This window comes from Triticum urartu, chromosome 3, assembly GCF_003073215.2.
Source record: "Triticum urartu cultivar G1812 chromosome 3, Tu2.1, whole genome shotgun sequence".
Taxonomy (NCBI): domain Eukaryota; kingdom Viridiplantae; phylum Streptophyta; class Magnoliopsida; order Poales; family Poaceae; genus Triticum; species Triticum urartu.
In genome coordinates, this window is record NC_053024.1 from 656001302 (window position 1) to 656023784 (window position 22483).

The 22483-nt window shown below is 44.4% G+C and overlaps 1 pseudogene; it reads left to right on the forward strand.

Annotated features, from left to right (window-relative positions):
• Positions 1-22483, forward strand: part of LOC125547116 — a 48295-nt pseudogene that overhangs the window by 24831 nt on the left and 981 nt on the right.

Consider the following 22483-nt stretch of genomic DNA (forward strand, 5'->3'; position numbering starts at 1 on the left):
TGGAGCCCTGGGGGGTCTTGTCCCCTTTACTCCTGGAGTCCGGGAGGTTGCCTTGCGGCTCCTCCAGGACCACTTCCTCCTGCCCTGGAGCTTGTCATGACGCCACTTCGGCGTCGTCCGCAGTGCGGGGGGAGACAGCGGGCGGAACGGAGTTCACGTCCGATGAATCCAGGGAGCCGCTCGACGACTCGTTGAGTTCGGCCCGGGGCAGACTGCATAATTACATTCGACATTAGGGAAAGCTGTGCAACAAAGGAACATCATGAGTTACTCTAATATCCGAACTTATGATTTCGCCGGACGCTTGGCCCTGTTTGGCCACTCCTCTTCGCCCTCTTCGGCGTTGGGGGCGCAGTCCCGCGGAGGGGTCTTCCTTTTCCTAGACCCCTCGGCCTCCCCCGTTGGGGCGGCCTTCCTCTTCTCTCCTCCCTCCGCTGGGGGGGGAGAGTTTTCTTCTTCCTCCTCCTCGTTTTCGCGGGAGGAGGGTGTCTCGGACTCGTCAGACGACGAGTCCGACACCACCACGTTGCGGGCAGTCTTTCGAGCACCTGTGGTCTTCTTCTTCTTGGCCTTCTTATCCGGCACCACATAAGGCGCCGGAGTCAGCAGCTTCGCTAGTAGAGCTGGGGCTGGGTCTTCGGGCAGCGGAGCCAGACAGTTAATCGGTTCGGCTATCGCCCGCCAAGGCTGTCAAAGGTAAGGGAGTTTAGATCCCGCATAGAGTCAAACTATGAAAAAAGCTTAACATCCTGTAAAAGGTGTAGATGGCATACCTTGCTAGCGTGACGCTGCGAGCTGTATCCGCGGTCCTCGGAAGCGGATGCGGGAGCCTTGGCGCCCTTGAATAGCATCTTCCAGGCGTCCTTGTACGTTGTGTCGAAGAGCCTGCTGAGGGTTTGATGCTGCACCGGGTCGAACTCCCATAGATTAAAATCCCGGTGTTGGCACGGGAGGATCCGGCGGACGAGCATAACCTGGATTATATTAACAAGCCGGATTGGCTTGTTCACCAGGGACTGGATGCATGTTTGCAATCCAGTCACCTCTTTTTCGTCACCCCATGACAGGCCCGTCTCTTTCCAAGACATAAGCCGCGTGGGGGGTCCGAATCGGAACTCGGGGGCTGCGGTCCATTCCGGATCGCGCGGCTCGGTGATATAAAACCACCCGGATTGCCATCCCTTTAGGGTCTCCACGAAAGAGCCCTCGAACCATAGGACGTTGGCCATCTTACCCGCCATAGCGGCTCCGCACTCCGCCTGGCTGCCGCCCACCACCTTGGGCTTGACGTTGAAGGTCTTGAGCCAGAAGCCGAAATGAGGGGGGACGCGGAGAAAGGCCTCGCACACGACGATAAACGCCGAGATGTTGAGGACAAAGTTCGGAGCCAGATCGTGGAAATCCAGGCCATAGTAGAACATGAGCCCCCGGACAAATGGGTGGAGTGGAAAACCCAGTCTGCGGAGGAAATGGAGGAGAAATACTACCCTCTCATGGGGCCTTGGGGTGGGGATAAGCTGCCCCTCTTCGGGAAGCCGGTGCGCGATGTCCTTGGACAGATACCCGGCCTTCCTTAGCTTCTTAACTTTGCGCTCCGTGACGGAGGAGACCATCCACTTGCCTCCCGCTCCGGAAATTGCTGGAGAAGGTTGAGGTGGGAGGTGCGGGCTTGGGCGCTAGAGCTCGGGTGCGCGAGAGATGGGTAGGCAAGAGAGGAAGAAGGCATAGGTAAAAAAGGTGGATCCTTGTCCCCTTATATGGGCGGATGCGGTTGTGCATCCCCGCCTGCCTAGTAAAACTCACTTGCCTCCCAAGCGCCGTGATAAGTGGCGCGGTTGGGTTACCCACGTCCGTATTGATGAGAATCCCGTAAAAGAGGGGTACACGATCTCTGCTTTGACAAGACGTGCCAAGGAAACCGCCTCGCGAAACATGCTGAGGTGGAAAGGTGAAAACGATTCGGATGAAGAACTTGGCTGTAGTGTGATGACGCACTGCGGAATACGTCAGCAGATTTGATTTGTGTTAATATTATTCTCTCTATGGCAATATGTGGAAGCTTATTTTGCAGAACCGGACACTACTCTTGGTGTTTACAACCTTCTATGAAGGGCTTGGAGGAGGAACCCGCCTTGCAATGCCAAAGACAATTTGCGCGCCAGACTCATCGTCATTGAAGCCTGGTTCAGGGGCTACTGAGGGAGTCCTGGATTAGGGGGTGTTCGGATAGCCGAACTATACCTTCAGCCGGACTCCTGGACTATGAAGATACAAGATTGAAGACTCCGTCCCGTGTCCGGAAGGGACTTTCCTTGGCGTGGAAGGCAAGCTTGGCGGTGCGGATATTCAAGATCTCCTACCATTGTAACCGACTCTATGTAACCCTAACCCTATCCGTGTCTATATAAACCGGAGGGTTGTAGTCCGTAGGACAGAATCAACTCCATACACAACAATCATACCATAGGCTAGCTTCTAGGGTTTAGCCTCCTTGATCTCGTGGTAGATCAACTCTTGTACTACCCATATCATCAATATTAATCAAGCAGGAGTAGGGTATTACCTTCATCGAGAGGGCCCGAACCTGGGTAAAAACATCGTGTCCCTTGTCTCCTGTTACCATCCGGCCTTGACGCACAGTTCTGGACCCCCTACCCGAGATCCGCCGGTTTTGACACCGACACCTCCCCTTACCTTCGTGTGCAATGTTTTACATTCCGCTGCTATACTCTTAGACTTGCATGTGTAGGTTGATTGCTTGACTAGCGCTAAGTTGCTAAAATATGCCAATACTTAAAATTGGGAAAAGGATAGATTTTTATTTGGTCAAGTAGTCTAATCACCCCCCCTCTAGACATACTTTCGATCCTACAAGTGGTATCAGAGCTTTGGTCTCCATTTGCCTTGATTTCCATAGCGTTTGGTGATCATAGACTTGGTTTCACAACCTAGGAGAGTATGGCATCTAGCGAGGGAAATTACCACCGTAGAGGTCCTTACTTTGATGGTACTAATTTTGCTAGTTGGAAGCATAAGATGAAAATGCATATTCCTGGACATAACCCCGTCGTTTGGGCTATTGTGTGTATTAGCTTGCAAGGTGAATTCTTTGATGGGAGAGAACCAAACCGTGAAGCTACCGCGGAAGAGTTGAAGATGCTGCAATACAATGCTCAAGCTTGTGATATTCTCTTCAATAGATTGTGCCCCGAAGAATTCAACAAAATCAACCGTCTTGAGAATGCAAAGGAAATTTGGGATACTTTGATTGATATGCACGAAGGTACCGACTCCATCAAGGAATCCAAATTGGATGTGCTTCAAAGTCAACTTGACAAGTTCAAAATGAAGGATGGTGAAGGTGTCACTGAAATGTACTCTAGGCTTGCTCTCATCACAAATGAGATTGTCGGCTTAGGAAGTGAAGAGATGACCGATAGATTCATCATCAAGAAGATCTTAAGAGCCTTGGATGGAAAATATGATACCGTGTGTACATTGATTCAAATGATGCCCAATTACAAAGATCTCAAGCCAACGGAAGTCATTGGAAGAATTGTTGCTCATGAGATGTCACTCAAGGATAAGGAAGAGCTTCACAACAAGTCAAGTGGTGCTTACAAAGCCTCATGTGATGCTCCTACATCATCAAGTGAGAAACAAGCCTTAAATGAAGAATTGAGCCTAATGGTGAAGAACTTCAACAAGTTCTACAAGAGTAGAAGCAAGGAGAAAAGTTCCAACTCAAGGTCCTAGAATGACAAAAGATCTTCAAGTCGTGAATGTAAGTGCTACAATTGTGGAAGACCCGGGCACTACTCCAATGAGTGTACGGCTCCCTACAAAAGAAGAGAAGATTCACCCAAAAGGAGAAGTAGAAGAGAAGAATCACCACCTAGAGAGAGAAGGAGTAGAGATGACCGTTATGAACGAAGAACATCATGGAGAAGCAAGGATTCGGGAAGGAAGGACAAATCATCAAGGAGCTACACAAAACGAAGACATCAAGCTCATGTTGGTGAATGGGTATCCGGCTCCGACTACGACAATCACTCCGAGAGAAGTTACCACTCCGACTCCGAATATACTCAAGATGAAGGTGTTGCGGGTTTAGCACTTGTGTCAACCAACTCCTACGACATATTTGACTCACCAAATGAAAGAATTGGAAGATGCTTCATGGCTAAAGGCCCAAAGGTATCACACCCCGAGTATGTTGATTTCAATAGTGATGAGGATGATTTGCTAGGAGATGATGATTTACTTGTTGACAACTCTAGTTATGAAAACTATGATGAACTTGCTATTAATCATGCTAATAAAGATAAAACGAATGACGATGGTAAGAAGGAGATTGAGCGTCTGACTAAAGAACTAAACACTCTTAAGTTAGCTCATGAAACTACCTTGGAAGATCATCGAGAACTTTTAAAGACTCATGAAAAATTACGTTTTGCAAAGCTCAACCTTGAGCAAGAGCATGATTTCTTAAAGGCAATCAATGATGATATTCACAAAAAAGTTCTTCTTACATTGCCAAGCGTTTACTCTTGTCTACTTACATGCCACAAGTTAAATCTAGCAACAAGAGTAAGAAAGATTCTTCTTCTAGTAGTAACAATAATCATGCTAAATCCAATGTTGTTGCTTCTAGTAGTTCTCTTGATTCCACTAATGATTCTCTTAGCCAAGTTACACTTGATCAAGAAAACAACTTATTGAAGGGAATTATAGAGAAAGGTGTCTATAAGAGTCTTGCCGGAAGTAAGCAATATGAGGAAATTGTATGCAAGCAAGGAAGGCACCGGAAGAATCAAGGAATTGGTTTTGAACGAAAGTTCAATGCCAATGGAGTTGAGTGGGAAGAAGATCAATACCCCAAGACGAAGTTTTTTCCTCAACAAGAGAAGTATGATCCAACTTCTTTCTAAGGGACACAATCTCAAGATGATCTTCCACCACAAGACCACAAGCCAAAAGGGAAGGACAATCTTCAAGAGGAGATTGATGCATTTAAAGAAGCTCCCAAGGCCTTGGTCAAGTGGGTTCCCAAGACTACATCAAGTACGACTACAACTCCAAGGATTCCCATCAAGATGATGTGGATCTCGAAGAAGAAGAACTAGAGAGTTCTTGAGGGTGACTCCGCCAACATATTTCACTCATATCTTTTGGCAAGGACATGTGCAAACAACGTCCACATCTTGCACTAGTTCTAGGAGTCACAAACCCTCTTGTTGGTAAGACAAGGGAAAAGGTAACCTAATGCTTTCATGGACATCATCTTATGTGAACATCACTCTATGTCTATGGATATCCTTGTTTGTTCCTTGTGGGACTAACGCATGTAGGTATTGAAAGTGCAACTCACTCCAATGGATTCCTCCGAATGATCTACATCAACATTGAGCATCTACATCTTCAACACCTACATGAAGTCATCATTGACAAAACCCAAGGTTAGTTCATCCCTCTTAGGGGGATATCACATCTAGGGGGAGATTTACTCTAATCAATTGAGCTAAAGCAACTCTAAAGGTGTGGACACAACAATGCTTTATGTAAAAGTGGCAACCCCACTTGTGCTTAAACGATGAGTATGACCTATGATCAAATGTTCTCATTTGACTCCTCAGTCAATATACTCATATATAGATGACCTAGTCATTGCTAATTGCTTGATAGATGCTAGAGTGTTTGTGCATGCTCCATCACATATTTCATTTGCCATTTTATTGTGTGAGCATGTTGATTGCATATTTTACACATTTGAGGACATCCACTTGTTGTTTTAATTGTTTGGCATTTTCTCTTTTGCCAAGTGGATCAACAAGAATGCCTAAGAACCTCCTCTAGGTATCTATGCTTTTCTCGTCTCAAACTCTATTCATGCTACATCACAAAGTTTGATCAAGTCAGATTTGAACCACTCTGTGTGAGGGGCACTCGGAGTCCCCGATTCGTCATAGACTTAAACTTCCAAACTCTTTGTGCATTTCGGTATGACCGAGTCATCCACTTCGGTCGCACCGAGTTCACTAAGTTGATCTAGGTTTTCCATCTCGGTGCAACCGATTTGAACTTTTCGGTCACACCGAGTTGCAGTAACCGCTTGCGATTCCGCATATCGGTGCCACCGAGTTGTTCCACTCGGTCACACCGACAGGGTTGGGATATATAAACCCACGGCTGAGAATTTGGAAACTTCTTCAAACCTCCTCAGCCTATGTGTCTCCTGCTCTGCCTCCTCGGGTCTCTGGATTGTCTCCTCACCGCCAGCGACCTCCCCCCGCTGGTTTCTTTCACCGTCAACGGAATTTTGCTCTGCCGTTGTCGCCCTAGAGAACTCCCGCCGAACTAGGGTATGGGTTTGACTCTTTGTGCTATTTCCTTACTCCGATTAATAGCACATTGCTTTTCCATGATCTTTACCACGTATGAAAACAATCTAGCCACAGAAAACATCCTTTAGGTTAGGTTTGATTCGAAAATTTAGGGTTAGGTTTCCGCCGAACTCATCTCAGACCGACCGAGTTGTACAAATCAGTCTCACTGATTTGGCTTAGGCCATTGCACATGCGCTTTTCGGTCTGACCGAAAATTGCAAATCGGTGTGACCGAGTTGGATTCTTTGTGAAACCCTAGCAGTCTCGGTGCCGCCGAACTGTGACTCAGTCTGACCGAGTTCCCTAGTTTAGGTTCCAAAATTGCTTCGGTATCACCGAGTTTAACAAATTGGTAGCTCCAAAATGCTTTCTGTGGAGAACTAAAACTAAGTTTTTGAGTCATCAATTTTGCAAAAACTCTGCATTTTGTGATGCTTATATATTCTACCTCATCTATATCTATTCACAGGGTTGTCAGTTTGATTGCCAAGATGTTAGACCAGAGTGATAGCCAAAACAGATCAGAAGAGCAAGTGCAATTGAGTGAGGGCACTAGTCCCTCAAGTACCTCAGATGATGGCAGCAGGAGCACTCCCAGTAATTTGCCAAAGGCAGCCACCAGGTCAAGGAAGAAGAAAACCTCAGATTCTGAAGATGAGTACATGAGTACTATGTGGCCACTAAAGAGGAAGTTAGCTCCAAGAAGAAGGTGCTGAAGAAAGAGTATGACATAGCTGCAACAACCAAACCAGGGTTGAACAAGAAGGCACCTGCAAAAAGGATTCCTATGTATAAGGCCAGAGCCTCCACTCAAGAAACCATGGAGTTCATTCTTGAACCCAAAGAGGCTGGAGATGGCAAGAAGAGGAAGGAGGGGGTCAAGAAGACCACTGCCAGAGTTCTTGGTAGATCCTCCAACATGAGAGAGCCAGAAGAAGATGAAGAGGAAGAGGATGCTGCTCCAGCACCCAAGTCACAAAAGCTTATGGGAGATGCTATCAAATCAGGGGCTACTGCTTCAAAGCCCAAAACTGCTCCCAAAGCTGCTGCTCAAACCACCATGTCTAAGCCCAAGAGAAGCACCAAAAACATTCCAGCTGAAGAGAAGAACAAGGCCCTAGTGCCTGAAGCTGAAGAAGTGGATGATGAAGCCCTAGTGCTAAGAAAACTGAAACCCAAGATTCCAGACCACAATGATGATCATCCAGTAGCCGAGGACATGAACATCAGAAAAGATGCAGGATTGAGATTGTAGAGACTGTCTGATCCTTATGCTGTGAGGAGGAGGACTACTGTAGACTATAGGTTCCACACCAAGGAACAGCAGGATTTCTATGAGACTATTCTTCTTGACAAGAAGCCAATTGTCTGCGATGTGAAATGGGTCGATTGGGAATACATTGATGAGAATGAAGACTATTTTCCAGGTGTACATGACAGCTCCAGAGCTTGTGGAGTTGATGAGTTTGTGGGTCAAAAGTTGACCAAATGGAATGATGAGCTAGTTATGCAATTTTACTCCACTACTCATTTCTATCCAGATGGAAGGATGGTATGGATGTCTGAAGGTGTGAGGTACCAATCAACTGTTGAAGAATGGGCCAAGTTGATCAATGCCCTGGAGGAACATGATGATGATTTGGATGTGTATGCCAAGAAGAAGAAAGACCACAACTCTATGGCAAACATGTACAAAGAGATCCCTGATAATGCTTTGGAGACACACAGGCTTGGATCTGTACACTATTTGTTGTCTGGTCTACCCACTATCAACACCATCTTAAGGCATACTTTTCTACCCAAGTCTGGAGATCACAAGATGATTAGAGGACATTCCATCAACTTGCTGCAAATCTTTAATGTACCTCAAAAATTCAAGGTCATGAGTCTGATTGTAGAGACAATCAAGAGGACATCAACATATCAGAAAAGATCTTGTGGGTATGCGCCAAACATTCAGGAGCTCATCAGCTCAAAGATGGGCACATGCACCTACCTGTTGGACAAGGAGCACTTACCTTTGCACCCAGAACTTGAAGATATCATAGTTGTGACGAATGAGAATGAACCTTCATCAGCACAAGCACAAGAAAAGAGAGCTAAGGCTAAGGCAGAGAAAGCTGCAAGGATGCCAACTGCTGAGGAAGCATCTCAGGTGTTCCTAAAAAGCAAACAAGATCAATTGGGTTATCTGATACAAGCAACATTGAGGACTGAGAAAGGCTTGGCCACCCTGACTCAGAATCAAGAGAGCTTTGAAAGGATTGTTGAGACAAAATTCTATGATCTTGACCTCAAGGTGACTGAGATACAGACTGCAGTTGAGCAGCTCCAGGAGGAAGCTTAGCAGAGGGGAGGAAGGGCAACTACGGATGCTTTTCAGCGTGTGCCAAGGAGTCAAAGGTCTGCTGCAGTGCCAGTACCAGATTCTACAGCTACATCGTCAGCACCAGGAGCTACAACTTCAGTGCCACCTCCAGCAGCCAACCCACCAGCTCCAACTACATCAACAGATGCCTTCATCCTTGGAGTTCACTCTACACCACCTCCCAAAGACCAAGCCTGAGAGACGCATAACACTATGAACTTTCGAACTTTTTGGTAACTTGTTGCCAAAAGGGGAGAAATGTATAGATCATAGGCTTCGAAAGAGAGTGTGTTTTTGCTTCTTTGTCTCTCTTGCTTTTGGTTGAACTTTATTGTGTGCTTGGTTGATACTCTATGTTTGTGTGAGATACTTGTTTGATCATGTGTTTGATCATATGCTACTTTAATGATTGCCTAGATGATATTATCTCTAATATCCCATATATGATCATTCACTTTGCTTGGTGATGAGTGCATGCTTTTAATTTCCATCATTTTGAGCGCTCCACAAAGATGTATGTGACATGAAAGAGTAACCCATGATCCTAATTGATTGTGCATTTGCATTCAAAAGCAAATCTTAAATAATGCACAAATTTAGGGGAGCTCTTGCTTATCACATACTTCTCAAAGAGACGATGCATTTCAGTCTTATATCATTTGTCGAAGCTTTGATCTATATGTTGTCATCAATTACCAAAAAGGGGGAGATTGAAAGTGCAACTATCCTTGGGTGGTTTTGGTAATTCCTAACAACATATAGCTCATTGAGCTAATGATATCTTAAGATAAATATTTCAGGAAGGCTCAATGATTGGCATGGAATGGATTAGAAATGTGGACCCCTCAAAATGCTAAGGACAAAAGATTGGCTCAAGCTCTAAAGCTGAAGACTCTACATTTTACTTTTAGTGACCCAAGATCACATTAAGTCCATAGGGAAAGCCAATACTATTAAAAGGGGATGAGGTGTTGCTTAATGGGTTGCTTGCTCAAAATGCTTAGTGATATGCTCCAAAAACCCTCAACCACTTGCTCATATCCACATATGTCCCAAACCAAAAGTCAAACTCGTACCCACCAAAATTTTCTATCCGGCGCCACCGAGTTCATTTGACATAGCCACTACCAGAAACCCTAGTCACTTCGGTCTTACCGATAGGGATCTTGGTCTCACCGAGATGGGATTGACAACTCTCTGTTTCCCTTCATAACATTTCGGTTCAACCGAGATGAGTGATCGGTCCCACCGAGTTCGCAATGCAAACTCTCTGTTTCCCTTTCATAACGTTTCTCACTGAGATGAGCGAATCGGTCCCACCGAGTTTGCCTGACCAACTCTCTGGTTAGCTTATTACCAAAATCGGTCCCACCGAGTTTGTGTAATCGGTATCACCAATATTACGTTATGACCAAACCCTAATGAAATTGGTCACACCGAGTTGACATGTCGGTCCCACTGAAAAGCCTAACGTTCACATTTTGAACTAAATCGGTCTGACCGAGTTTCATTATTCGGTCCCACCGAGTTTGGTGATTTGTGTGTAACGGTTAGATTTTGTGTGGAGGCTATATAAACCCCTCCACCCACTCTTCATTCATATAGAGAGCTATCAGAACATGCCTACACTTCCAACGTTCATTTTCTGAGAGAGAACCACCTACTCATGTGTTGAGACCAAGATATTCCATTCCAACCATATGAATCTTGATCCCTAGCCTTCACCAAGTTGCTTTCCACTCAAATCTTATTTCCACCAAATCCAAATTGGTGAGAGTGAGTTGAGTGTTGGGGAGACTATCATTTGAAGCACAAGAGCAAGGAGTTCATCATCAACACACCGTCTATTACCTTTTGGAGAGTGGGTCTCCTAGATTGGTTAGGTGTCACTTGGGAGCCTCCGACAAGATTGTTGAAGTTGAACCAAGGAGTTTGTAGGGCAAGGAGATCGCCTACTTCGTGAAGATCTACCCTAGTGAGGCAAGTCCTTCGTGGGCGATGGCCATGGTGGGATAGACAAGGTTGCTTCTTCGTGGACCCTTCGTGGGTGGAGCCCTCCGTGGACTCGCGCAACCGTTACCCTTCGTGGGTTGAAGTCTCCATCAACGTGGATGTACGATAGCACCACCTATGGAACCATGCCAAAAATCTCGTGTCTACATTGCGTTTGCTCCCTCCAAACTCCTCCCCCTCCCTTTACCATCATCTGTAATGTTTTACATTCCGCTGCTATACTCTTAGACTTGCATGTGTAGGTTGATTGCTTGACTAGTGCTAATTTGCTAAAATATGCCAAAACATAAAATTGGGAAAAGGCTAGATTTTTATTTGGTCAAGTAGTCTAATCACCCCCCCCTCTAGACATACTTTCGATCCTACATCATGTTTTGCTCGTGAGAGAGGCTTAGTCAACGGGTCTGCAACATTCAGATCCGTATGTATCTTGCAAATCTCTATGTCTCCCTCCTTGACTTGATCGCAGATGGAATTGAAGCGTCTCTTGATGTGCTTGGTTCTCTTATGAAATCTTGATTTGTTTGCCAAGGCAACTGCACTATTATTGTCACAAAAGATTTTCATTGGACCCGATGCACTAGGTATGACACCTAGATCGGATATGAACTCCTTCATCCAGACTCCTTCATTTGCTGCTTCCGAAGCAGCTATGTACTCCGCTTCACATGTAGATCCCGCCACGACGCTCTGCTTGGAACTGCACCAACTCACAGCTCTACCATTTAATAAAAATATGTATCCGGTTTGTGACTTAGAGTCATCCGGATCAGTGTCAAAGCTTGCATCGATGTAACCGTTTACGACGAGCTCTTTATCACCTCCATAAACGAGAAACATATCCTTAGTCCTTTTCAGGTATTTCAGGATGTTTCTTGACCGCTGTCCAGTGATCCACTCCTGGATTACTTTGGTACCTCCCTGCCAAACTAATAGCAAGGCACACATCAGGTCTGGTACACAGCATTGCATACATTATAGAACCTATGGCTGAAGCATAGGGAATGACTTTCATTTTCTCTCTATGTTCTGAAGTGGTCGGGCATTGAGTCTGACTCAACTTCACACCTTGTAACATAGGCAAGAACTCTTTCTTTGCTTGATCCTTTTTGAACTTCTTCAAAACTTTATCAAGGTATGTGCTTTGTGAAAGTCCAATTAAGCATCTTGATCTATCTCTATAGATCTTGATGCCCAATATATAAGCAGCTTCACCGAGGTCTTTCATCGAAAAATTCTTATTCAAGTATCCTTTTATGCTATTCAGAAATTCAGTATCATTTCCGATTAGCAATATGTCATCCACATATAATATCAGAAATGCTACAGAGCTCCCACTCACTTTCTTGTAAATACACGCTTCTCCAAAACTCTGTATAAAACCATATACTTTGATCGCACTATCAAAGCATATATTCCAACTTCGAGAGGCTTGCACCAGTCCATAAATGGATTGCTGGATCTTGCATACTTTGTTAGCACCTTTTGGATCGACAAAACCTTCTGGTTGCATCATATACAACTCTTCTTTAAGATATCCATTAAGGAATGCAGTTTTGACATCCATTTGCCAAATTTCATAATCATAAAATGCGGCAATTGCTACCATGATTCAAACGGACTTAAGCATCGCTACAGGTGAGAAGGTCTCATCGTAGTCAACTCCTTGAACTTGTCGAAAACCTTTTGCAACAAGTCGAGCTTTGTAGACAGTAACATTACCGTCAGCGTTAGTCTTCTTCTTGAAGATCCATTTATTCTCTATGGCTTGCCGATCATCGGTCAAGTCAACCAAAGTCCACACTTTGTTCTCATACATGGATCCCATCTCAGATTTCCTGGCCTCAAGTCATTTTGCAGAATCTGGGCTCATCATCGCTTCCTCATAGTTCGTAGGTTCGTCATGGTCAAGTAATATGACCTCCAGAATAGGATTACTATACCACTCTGGTGCGGATCTTACTCTGGTTGACTTAAGAGGTTCGGTAGTAACTTGATCAGAAGTTTCATGATCATCATTAGATTCCTCACTTACTGGTGTAGGAATCACTGGAACTGATTTCTGTGATGAACTACTTTCCAATAAGGGAGTAGGTACAATTACCTCGTCAAGTTCTACTTTCCTTCCACTCACTTCTTTCGAGAAAAACTCCTTCTCTAGAAAGGATCCATTCTTAGCAACGAATATCTTGCCTTCGGATCTGTGATAGAAGGTGTACCCAACAGTTTCCTTTGGGTATCCTATGAAGACACATTTCTCCGATTTGGGTTTGTGCTTATCAGGTTGAAGCTTTTTCACATAAGCATCGCAGCCCCAAACTTTAAGAAACGACAACTTGGGTTTCTTGCCAAACCACAGTTCATAAGGTGTCGTCTCAATGGATTTTGATGGTGCCCTATTTAACATGAATGCAGCTGTCTCTAAAGCATAACCCCAAAACGATAGCGATAAATCAGTGAGAGACATCATAGATCGCACCATATCTAATAAAGTGTGGTTACGACGTTCAGACACACCATTATGCTGTGCTGTTCTAGGTGGCGTGAGTTGCGAAACTATTCCGCATTGTTTGAAATGAAGACCAAACTCGTAACTCAAATATTCACCTCCATGATCAGATCATAGAAACTTAATTTTCTTTTTACGATGATTTTCCACTTCACTCTGAAATTCTTTGAACTTTTAAAATGTTTCAGACTTATGTTTCATCAAGTAGATATACCCATATTTGCTCAAATCATCTGTGAAGGTAAGAAAATAACGATACCCGCTGCGAGCATCAACACTCATTGGACCGCATACATCAGTATGTATTATTTCCAGCAAATCTGTTGCTCGCTCCATTATTCCGGAGAACGGAGTCTTAGTCATCTTGCCCAAGAGGCATGGTTCGCAAGCATCAAGTGATTCCAAAAGTCCATCAGCATGGAGTTTCTTCATGCGCTTTACGCCAATATGACCTAAACGACAGTGCCACAAATAAGTTGCACTATAATTATTAAACTTATATCTTTTGGCTTCAATACTATGAATATGTGTATCACTACTATCAAGATTTAGTAAAAATAGACCACTCATCAAGGGTGCATGACCATAAAAGATATTATTCATATAAATAGAACAACCATTATTCTCCGATTTAAATGAATAACCGTCTCGCATCAAAGAAGATCCAAATATAATGTTCATGCTCAACGCTGGCACCAAATAACAATTATTTAGGTCTAAAACTAACCCCGAAGGTAGATGTAGAGGTAGCGTGCCGACGACGATCACATCGACTTTGGAACCATTCCCCACGCGCATCGTCACCACGTCCTTAGCTAATCTTCGCTTAATCCATAGCCCCTGTTTCGAGTTGCAAATATTAGATGTAGAGGTTGCGAGAATTAGTAAGGTACACATCAATAATATGTATATCAAATATACCTTTCACCTTGCCATCCTTCTTCTCTGCCAAATACTTGGGGCAGTTCCGCTTCCAGTGACCAGTCCCTTTGCAGTAGAAGCACTCAGTCTCAGGATTAGGTCCAGACTTGGGCTTCTTCACTTGAGCAGCAACTTGCTTGTCGTTCTTATTGAAGTTTCCTTTCTTCCCTTTACCCTTTTTCTTGAAACTGGTGGTCTTGTTGACCATCAACACTTGATGCTCTTTCTTGATTTCTTCCTCCGCAGCCTTTAGCATTGCGAAGAGCTCGGGAATCGTCTTATCCATCCTTTGCATATTATAGTTCATCACGAAGCTCTTGTAGCTTGGTGGCAGTGATTGAAGAACTCTGTCAATGACACTATCATCAGCAAGATTAACTCCCAGCTAAGTCAAGTGGTTGTGGTACCCAGACATTCTGAGGATATGTTCATTGACAGAACTATTCTCCTCCATCTTGCAGCTGTGGAACTTATTGGAGACTTCATATCTCTCAATCCAGGCATTTGCTTGAAATATTAACTTCAACTGCTGGAACATCTCATATGCTCCATGACGTTCAAAACGTCATTGAAGTCCCGGTTCTAAGCCGTAAAGCATGACACACTGAACTATCGAGTAGTCATCAGCTTTGCTCTGCCAGGTGTTCACAACAGCTGGTGTTGCTCCTGCGGTGGGTTTGTCACCTAGCGGTGCTTCCAGGACATAATTCTTCTGTGTAGCAATGAGGATAATCCTCAAGTTACGGACCCAGTCTGTGAAATTGCTGCCATCATCTTTCAACTTAGCTTTCTTTAGGAACGGATTAAAATTCAATGGAACAACAGTACGGGCCATCTATCTACAACAACATAGACATGAAAAATACTATCAGGTACTAAGTTCTTGATAAATTGAGGTTCAATTAATCATATTACTTAAGAACTCCCACTTAGATAGACATCCCTCTAATCATCTAAGTGATCACGTGATCCATATCAACTAAACCATGTCTGATCATCACGTGAGATGGAGTATTTTTCAATGGTGAACATCACTACGTTGATCATATCTACTATATGAATCACGCTTGACCTTTCGGTCTCAGTGATCCGAGGCCATATCTGCATATGCTAGGCTTGTCAAGTTTAAACCGAGTATTCTGCGTCTGCAAAACTGTCTTGCACCCGTTGTATGTGAATGTAGAGCTTATCACAGCCGATCATCGCGTGGTGTCTCGGCACGACGAACTATAGCAACGGTGCATACTCAGGGAGAACACTTGTTCCTTGAAATTTAGTGAGAGTTCATCTTATAATTCTACCACAGAACTAAGCAAAATAAGAAGCATAAAGGATAAACATCACATGCAATCAAATATAAGTGATATGATATGGCCATCATCATCTTGTGCCTTTGATCTCCATCTCCAAAGCACCGTCATGATCACCATCGTCACCGGCTTGACACCTTCATCTCCATCGAAGCATCATTGTCGTCTCGCCAACTATTGCTTCTACGACTATCGCTGCCGCTTAGTGATAAAGTAAAGCAATTACATGGCAATTGCATTTCATACAATAAAGCGACAACCATATGGCTCCTGCCAGTTGCTGATAACTCTGTTACAAAACATGATCATCTCATACAATAAAATTTAGCATCATGTCTTGACCATATCACATCACAAAATGCCCTACAAAAACAAGTTAAATGTCCTCTACTTTGTTGTTGCAAGTTTTACGTGGCTGCTACGGGCTGAGCAATAACCATTCTTACCTACACATCAAAAACCACAACGTGGTATAGTGATTGCTTTTGGATCTTCATAAAGAACCATGTTCATTGAAACCGATTCAACTAAAGTTGGAGAAACTGACAGCCACTAGCCACCTGTGTGGGAAGCACGTTGGTAGAACTAGTCTCGCATAGGCGTACGCGTAATGTCGTCTGAGCCACTTCATCCAACAATACCGTGAATAAAGAATCAACTAGTGACGGCAAGCAATATGTATATACCCACGCACATAACTCCTTTGTGTTCTACTCATGCATATAACATCTACGCATAGACCTGGCTCGGATGCCACTTTGGGGGAACGCAGTAATTTCAAAAATTTCCTAGGCACACGCAAGATCTATCTAGGTGATGCATAGCAACGAGAGGGGAGAGTGTTGTCTACGTACCCTTGTAGACCGTAAGCGGAAGCGTTATGACAACACGGTTGATGTAGTCGTACGTCTTCACGATCCGACCAATCCTAGCATCGAAGGTACGACACCTCCGCGATCTACACACGTTCAGCTTGGTGACATCCCACGAATTCTAGATCCAGCTGAGTGTCGAGGGAGAGTTTCGTCAGCACGACAGTGTGATGACGGCGATGATGAAGCTACCAGAACAGGTCTTTGCCTAAGCACTGCTACAATATGACCGAGGTGGATTATGGTGGAGGGGGGCACCGCACACGGCTAAGACAATGATCAACTTGTGTGTCTATGGGGTGCCCCTGATATGTCTCCAATGTATCTATAATTTTTGATTGCTCCATGCTATATTATCTACTGTTTTGGACATTATTGGGCTTTATTATCCACTTTTATATTATTTTTGGGACTAACCTATTAACCGGAGGCCCAGCCCAAAATTGCTGTTTTTTGCCTGTTTTAGGGTTTCGAAGAAAAGGAATATCAAACGGAGTCCAAACGGAATGAAACCTTCGGAAACGTGATTTTCTCATCAGATAAGATCCAGGAGACTTGTACCCACCGTCAAGAAAGCCACGAGGCGGTCACGAGGATGGAGGGCGCCCCCCTAGGGCGCGCCCCTTGCCTTGTGGGCCCCTCGAAGCTCCACCGACGTACTTCTTCCTCCTATATATATCCACGTACCCCCAAACGATCAGATACGGAGCCAAAAACCTAATTCCACCACCGCAACTTTCTGTATCCACGAGATCCCATCTTGGGGCCTGTTCCGGAGCTCCGCCGGAGGGGGCATCGATCACGGAGGGCTTCTACATCATCATCCAAGCCTCTCTGATGAAGTGTGAGTAGTTTACTTCAGACCTACAGGTCCATAGTTAGTAGCTAGATGGCTTCTTCTCTCTTTTTGGATCTCAATACAATGTTCTCCCCCTCTCTCATGGAGATCTATTCGATGTAATCTTCTTTTTGTAGTGTGTTTGTTGAGACCGATGAATTGTGGGTTTATGATCAAGTCTATCTATGAATAATATTTGAATCTTCTCTGAATTCTTTTATGTATGATTGGTTATCTTTGCAAGTCTCTTCGAATTATCAGTTTGGTTTGGCCTACTAGATTGGTTGTTCTTGCCATGGGAGAAGTGCTTAGCTTTGGGTTCAATCTTGCGGTGTCCTTTCCCAGTGACAGAAGGGGCAGCAAGGCACGTATTGTATCGTTGCCATCGAGGATAACAAGATGGGGTTTTTATCATATTGCATGAAACTATCCCTCTACATCATGTCATCTTGCTTAAGGCGTTACTCTATTTTTAACTTAATACTCTAGATGCATGATGGATAGCGGTCGATGAGTGGAGTAATAGTAGTAGATGCAGGCAGGAGTCGGTCTACTTGTCTCGGACGTGATGCCTATATACATGATCATACCTAGATATTCTCATAACTATGCTCAATTCTGTTAATTGCTCAACAGTAATTTGTTCACCCACCATAGAATACTTATGCTCTTGAGAGGAGCCACTAGTGAAACCTATGGCCCCGGGTCTCTTTCTCATCATATCAATCTCCATCACTTTATTATCGCTTGGCTTTTACTTTGCTTTTACTTTTCACTTTGCATATCTATACCAAAAATACCAAAAATATTATTTATCATCTTTATCAGATCTCACCTTCGTAAGAGACCATGAAGGGATTGACAACCCCTAAGCGTGTTGGTTGCGTTGAGCTATTGTTTTTGTGTAGGTACGAGGGGCTCGCGCGTGGCCTCCTACTGGATTGATACCTTGGTTCTCAAAAACTGAGGGAAATACTTACGCTACTTTGCTGCATCATCCTCTCCTCTTCGGGGAAATCCAACGCAATGCTCAAGAGGTAGCAGCCCCCTCCCCGTATATAAAGGAGGGGAGGAGGGGGAGGGCCGACCCTCTATGGCGCGCCCTAGGGCAGTCCTACTCCCGCCGGGAGTAGGATTTCCCCCTTCCAAGTAGGAGTAGGAGAGGAAGGAAGGAGGAGAGAGGGAGGAAGGAAAGGGGGGCCGGCCCCCCTTTCCAATTCGGATTGGGCTTGGGGGGCGCGCCCCCTCCTAGGACGCCTCCTCCTCTCTCCCACTAAGGCCCAATAAGGCCCATACACTCCCCGGGGGGTTCCGGTAACCTCCCGGTACTCCGGTAAATGCCCGAACTCACCCGGAACCATTTTGATGTACAAACATAGTCATCCAATATATCGATCTTTATGTCTCGACCATTTCAGACTGCTCGTCATGTCCGTGATCATATCCGGGACTCTGAACTACCTTCGGTACATCAAAAACATAAACTCATAATACCGATCGTCACCGAACGTTAAGTGTGTGGACCCTACGGGTTCGAGAACTATGTAGACATGACCGAGACTCATCTTCGGTCAATAACCAATAGCGGAACCTGGATGCTCATATTGGTTCCTACATATTCGACGAAGATCTTTATCGGTCAAACCACATAACAACATACGTTGTTCCCTTTGTCATCGGTACGTTACTTGCCCGAGATTCGATCGTTGGTATCATCATACCTAGTTCAATCTCGTTATCGGCAAGTCTCTTTACTCATTCCGTAATGCTACATCCCGTAACTAACTCACTAGTTACATTGCTTGCAAGGCTTATAGAGATGTACATTACCGAGAGGGCCCAGAGATACCTCTCCGATACTCAGAGTGACAAATCCTAATCTCGATCTATGCCAACTCAACAAACACCATCGGAGACACCTGTAGAGCATCTTTATAGTCACCCAGTAACGTTGTGACGTTTGATAGCACGCTAAGTGTTCCTTCGGTATTCGGGAGTTGCATGATCCATAGTCATAGGAACATGTATAAGTTATGGACAAAACAATAGCAGTAAACTAAACGATCATCGTGCTAAGCTAACGGATGGGTCAAGTCAATCACATCATTCTCTAATGATGTGATCCCGTTTATCAAATGACAACTCTTTTTCTATAGCTAGGAAACTTAACCATCTTTGATCAACGAGCTAGTCAGGTAGAGGCATACTGGTGACACTCCTTTTGTCTATGTATTCACACATGTACTAAGTTTCTGGTTAATACAATTCTAGCATGAATAATAAAGATTTATCATGATAAATAAAAACTTTATTATTGCCTCTAGGGCATATTTCCTTCATGATGTACCACCACCACCTCCTCCTGTGGGTAGACCACGGCATGAGAGGAAGAAAGCCATATCAGATGACTATGTCACTTTCATGATTGAGGATATGAATGATCTGGGAAAGGTGGAGGATCCAACCTCTTATAAGGAAGCCATTAAAAGTGAAAATTCGTCCAAGTGGTTTGTTGCCATGGAAGACGAGTTGAAGTCTATGGGTTCAAACGATGTTTGGGACTTAGTAGAAGTTCCCGATGGAGCTAAGAAAGTAGGCACAAGTGGGTCTACAAAACCAAGTATGATTCCAAAGGGAATGTCGAACGGTTCAAGGCAAGGCTAGTGGCAAAAGGGTATACATAGAGAGAAGGCATTGATTATAAGCAAACCTTCTCTCCTGTGTCAACCAAGGATTCTTTCAGAGTCATAATGGCATTAGTAGCTCATTACGACCTAGAACTACACCAAATGGATGCTAAAACGACATTTCTAAATGGTGAATTAAAAGAAAAAGTTTACATGGCTCAGCTAGAAGGCCTTATTGTGGAAGGGAAGGAACATTTAGCATGTCATCTAAAGAAATCAATTTATGGCTTGAAGCAAGCTTCAAGAGAGTGGTACCTCAAGTTTGATAAAATTATCAAAACTTTTGGTTTCACCGAAAACGTTGTGGACAACTGCATATACGTTAAGTTTAAAGACAGTAGGTTCACATTTTTAGTCCTATACGTTGATGACATATTGTTGGCATGTAGCGATAAGGATACACTGCATAATTTTTTGTAATCCAGTTTTGATATGAAAGATCTTGGTGAAGCCTCGTATGTCCTCAGCATCGAGATAGGTACATAGGAACGTTAGGACTATCTCAAAAAGCATACTTTGAGAGAGCACTGAAAAAAATCAATATGCATAAGTGCTCACCCTCACCTGCTCCTATAGTTAAGGGCGATAAGTTTGGGACATTTCAATGTCCGAGGAACCAATATGAAACTGATCAGATGAAGTCGGTTCCTTATGCTTCAGCTGTCAGAAGCATCATGTATGCTCAAGTGTGTACACGGCCAGATTTATGTTTTGTAATTGGGATGCTTGGCAGATACCAATCAAATCCAGGACCGGACCATTGGAAGGCTGCAAAGAACTAAGGATTTCATGCTTGCATATAAAAGAACTGATAACCTAGAAATTTTTGGTTATTCAGACTCTGATTTTGCCGGGTGTGTGGATAGTAAGAGATCCACGTCAGGCTATATATTCACACTCGCGGGAGGAGCTATATCGTGGAAAAGCTCCAAACAGACGTTAACTGCTGGATCTACGATGCAAGCAGAATTTGTAGCATGTTATGAGGCCACCGGGCAGGCTGTATGGCTAAAGAATTTTATTCCCGGACTTAAAGTGGTTGACAACATATCTAAACCAATTTTATTATACTGTGATAATGAACCTACATTTTTCTATACGAGTAACAACAGGTCAAGTGATGCTGTCAGACACATTGGCATCAAGTATCGTGTTGTGAAAGATAGAATCCAGGATCAAATAGTTGATGTTAAACATATAACAACGAAGCATATGCTTGCGGATCCGCTAACAAAAGGCTTACCACCCAATATTTTTTGTGAGCATGTTGCCGGCATGGGACTACTAGAAGCCTTATGATTCTGGAATAAGAGGACCATTAAAATAAACACTCCTTAATTAGCAAAATGTTTTCCATTTCGAAATAGGCAGGGTGTGCTATAAGTGTTGAGATTCTATGGCGTTTTGAGCTGTTGTAACACATCACTTTGGTACATCATTCCTATGTAGAATGGGGGAATGAAGTTAAGCCTAACGATCAAGGGGGAGAATGTTGGTTTGATCTGACGACTTAAACAGGTCAGTTAGATCTATTAGTCTAATAGAAAAAAAGGAAGGTAGCGTTAGTGAAAAAGGCCCCACGCACCAACGTACGTGGGCTTTTTATCCCAACTAAGGCGCCCTGATTGGGGGCACCCAAACCAACTGATTGTTTAGGTCCCCTGTCTCCAGCGCTAGATAAAAGGAGGTACGGAAGAGGGTTGGCAGCCTGCGCGATCACAATTCTCGTACGGTTTCACTCCCCTCCTGATATCCTCTCACCCCAACCGATCAGGGGGAGCGCTGCAGCGACGGGAAGACCTACTCCAGCCGCCGTTGCCGTCCCCGGACAGTGCCGGTGGCGTCCTGAGGGCATCAGGACGTTGAGGAGGACTTCTACCTCAACTACATCACCCCTTCATCACGCCTACATCGAGCATGCAATCATGTCCACTGCCGTGACATGTAAAGAACCTCTGATCCCTTCTCTGTTCATGGTTATTGGGTGATCTAGATGCAATTTTGATCCTGCTAATGGCATCCCATAGATGCATAATTAATCCAACATCCGGATGTTGCTGTCAGTGGTGTCTACATCCTGCTCTCGAGGGTCTATGCATCTGCACAGAAGTGGAACGACGTGGGCATGGTCCGTCGGTTGATGAGCGACGAGGTTCTCAAAAAGGAGCCAGGGTTCAGCTCCATTGAAATGGATGGCCTGGTTCATCAGTTTGTCGTAGGCGACACGTCACCCCCTCGGTCAGAGGAGATATACGCGAAGCTGGATGAGATCGAGCAGAGGCTTGCATCCTCTGGATACAAGCCAGACTTATCAGAGGCTAGTATGGTTGCTGGCATGGACCATACCAAGGGCACCGCCCTCCGCTTGAGTGGCACTCGTCACTCGTCAGTTGTGTTATAAAATGCCACACCAAATAAAACATTTCTGGTAAGAATGGCTCTGAGCATGAATTGCGTGAACATGTATTAGCTCTGATTTTGGGAAATATTCTCTAAACTGGCATCTGGTTTCTTTTGTAGGACTTGCTGCTTGACAATATTCTTCTAGAGGGGTTCCTATGTGCTATCAAGACGGCAAA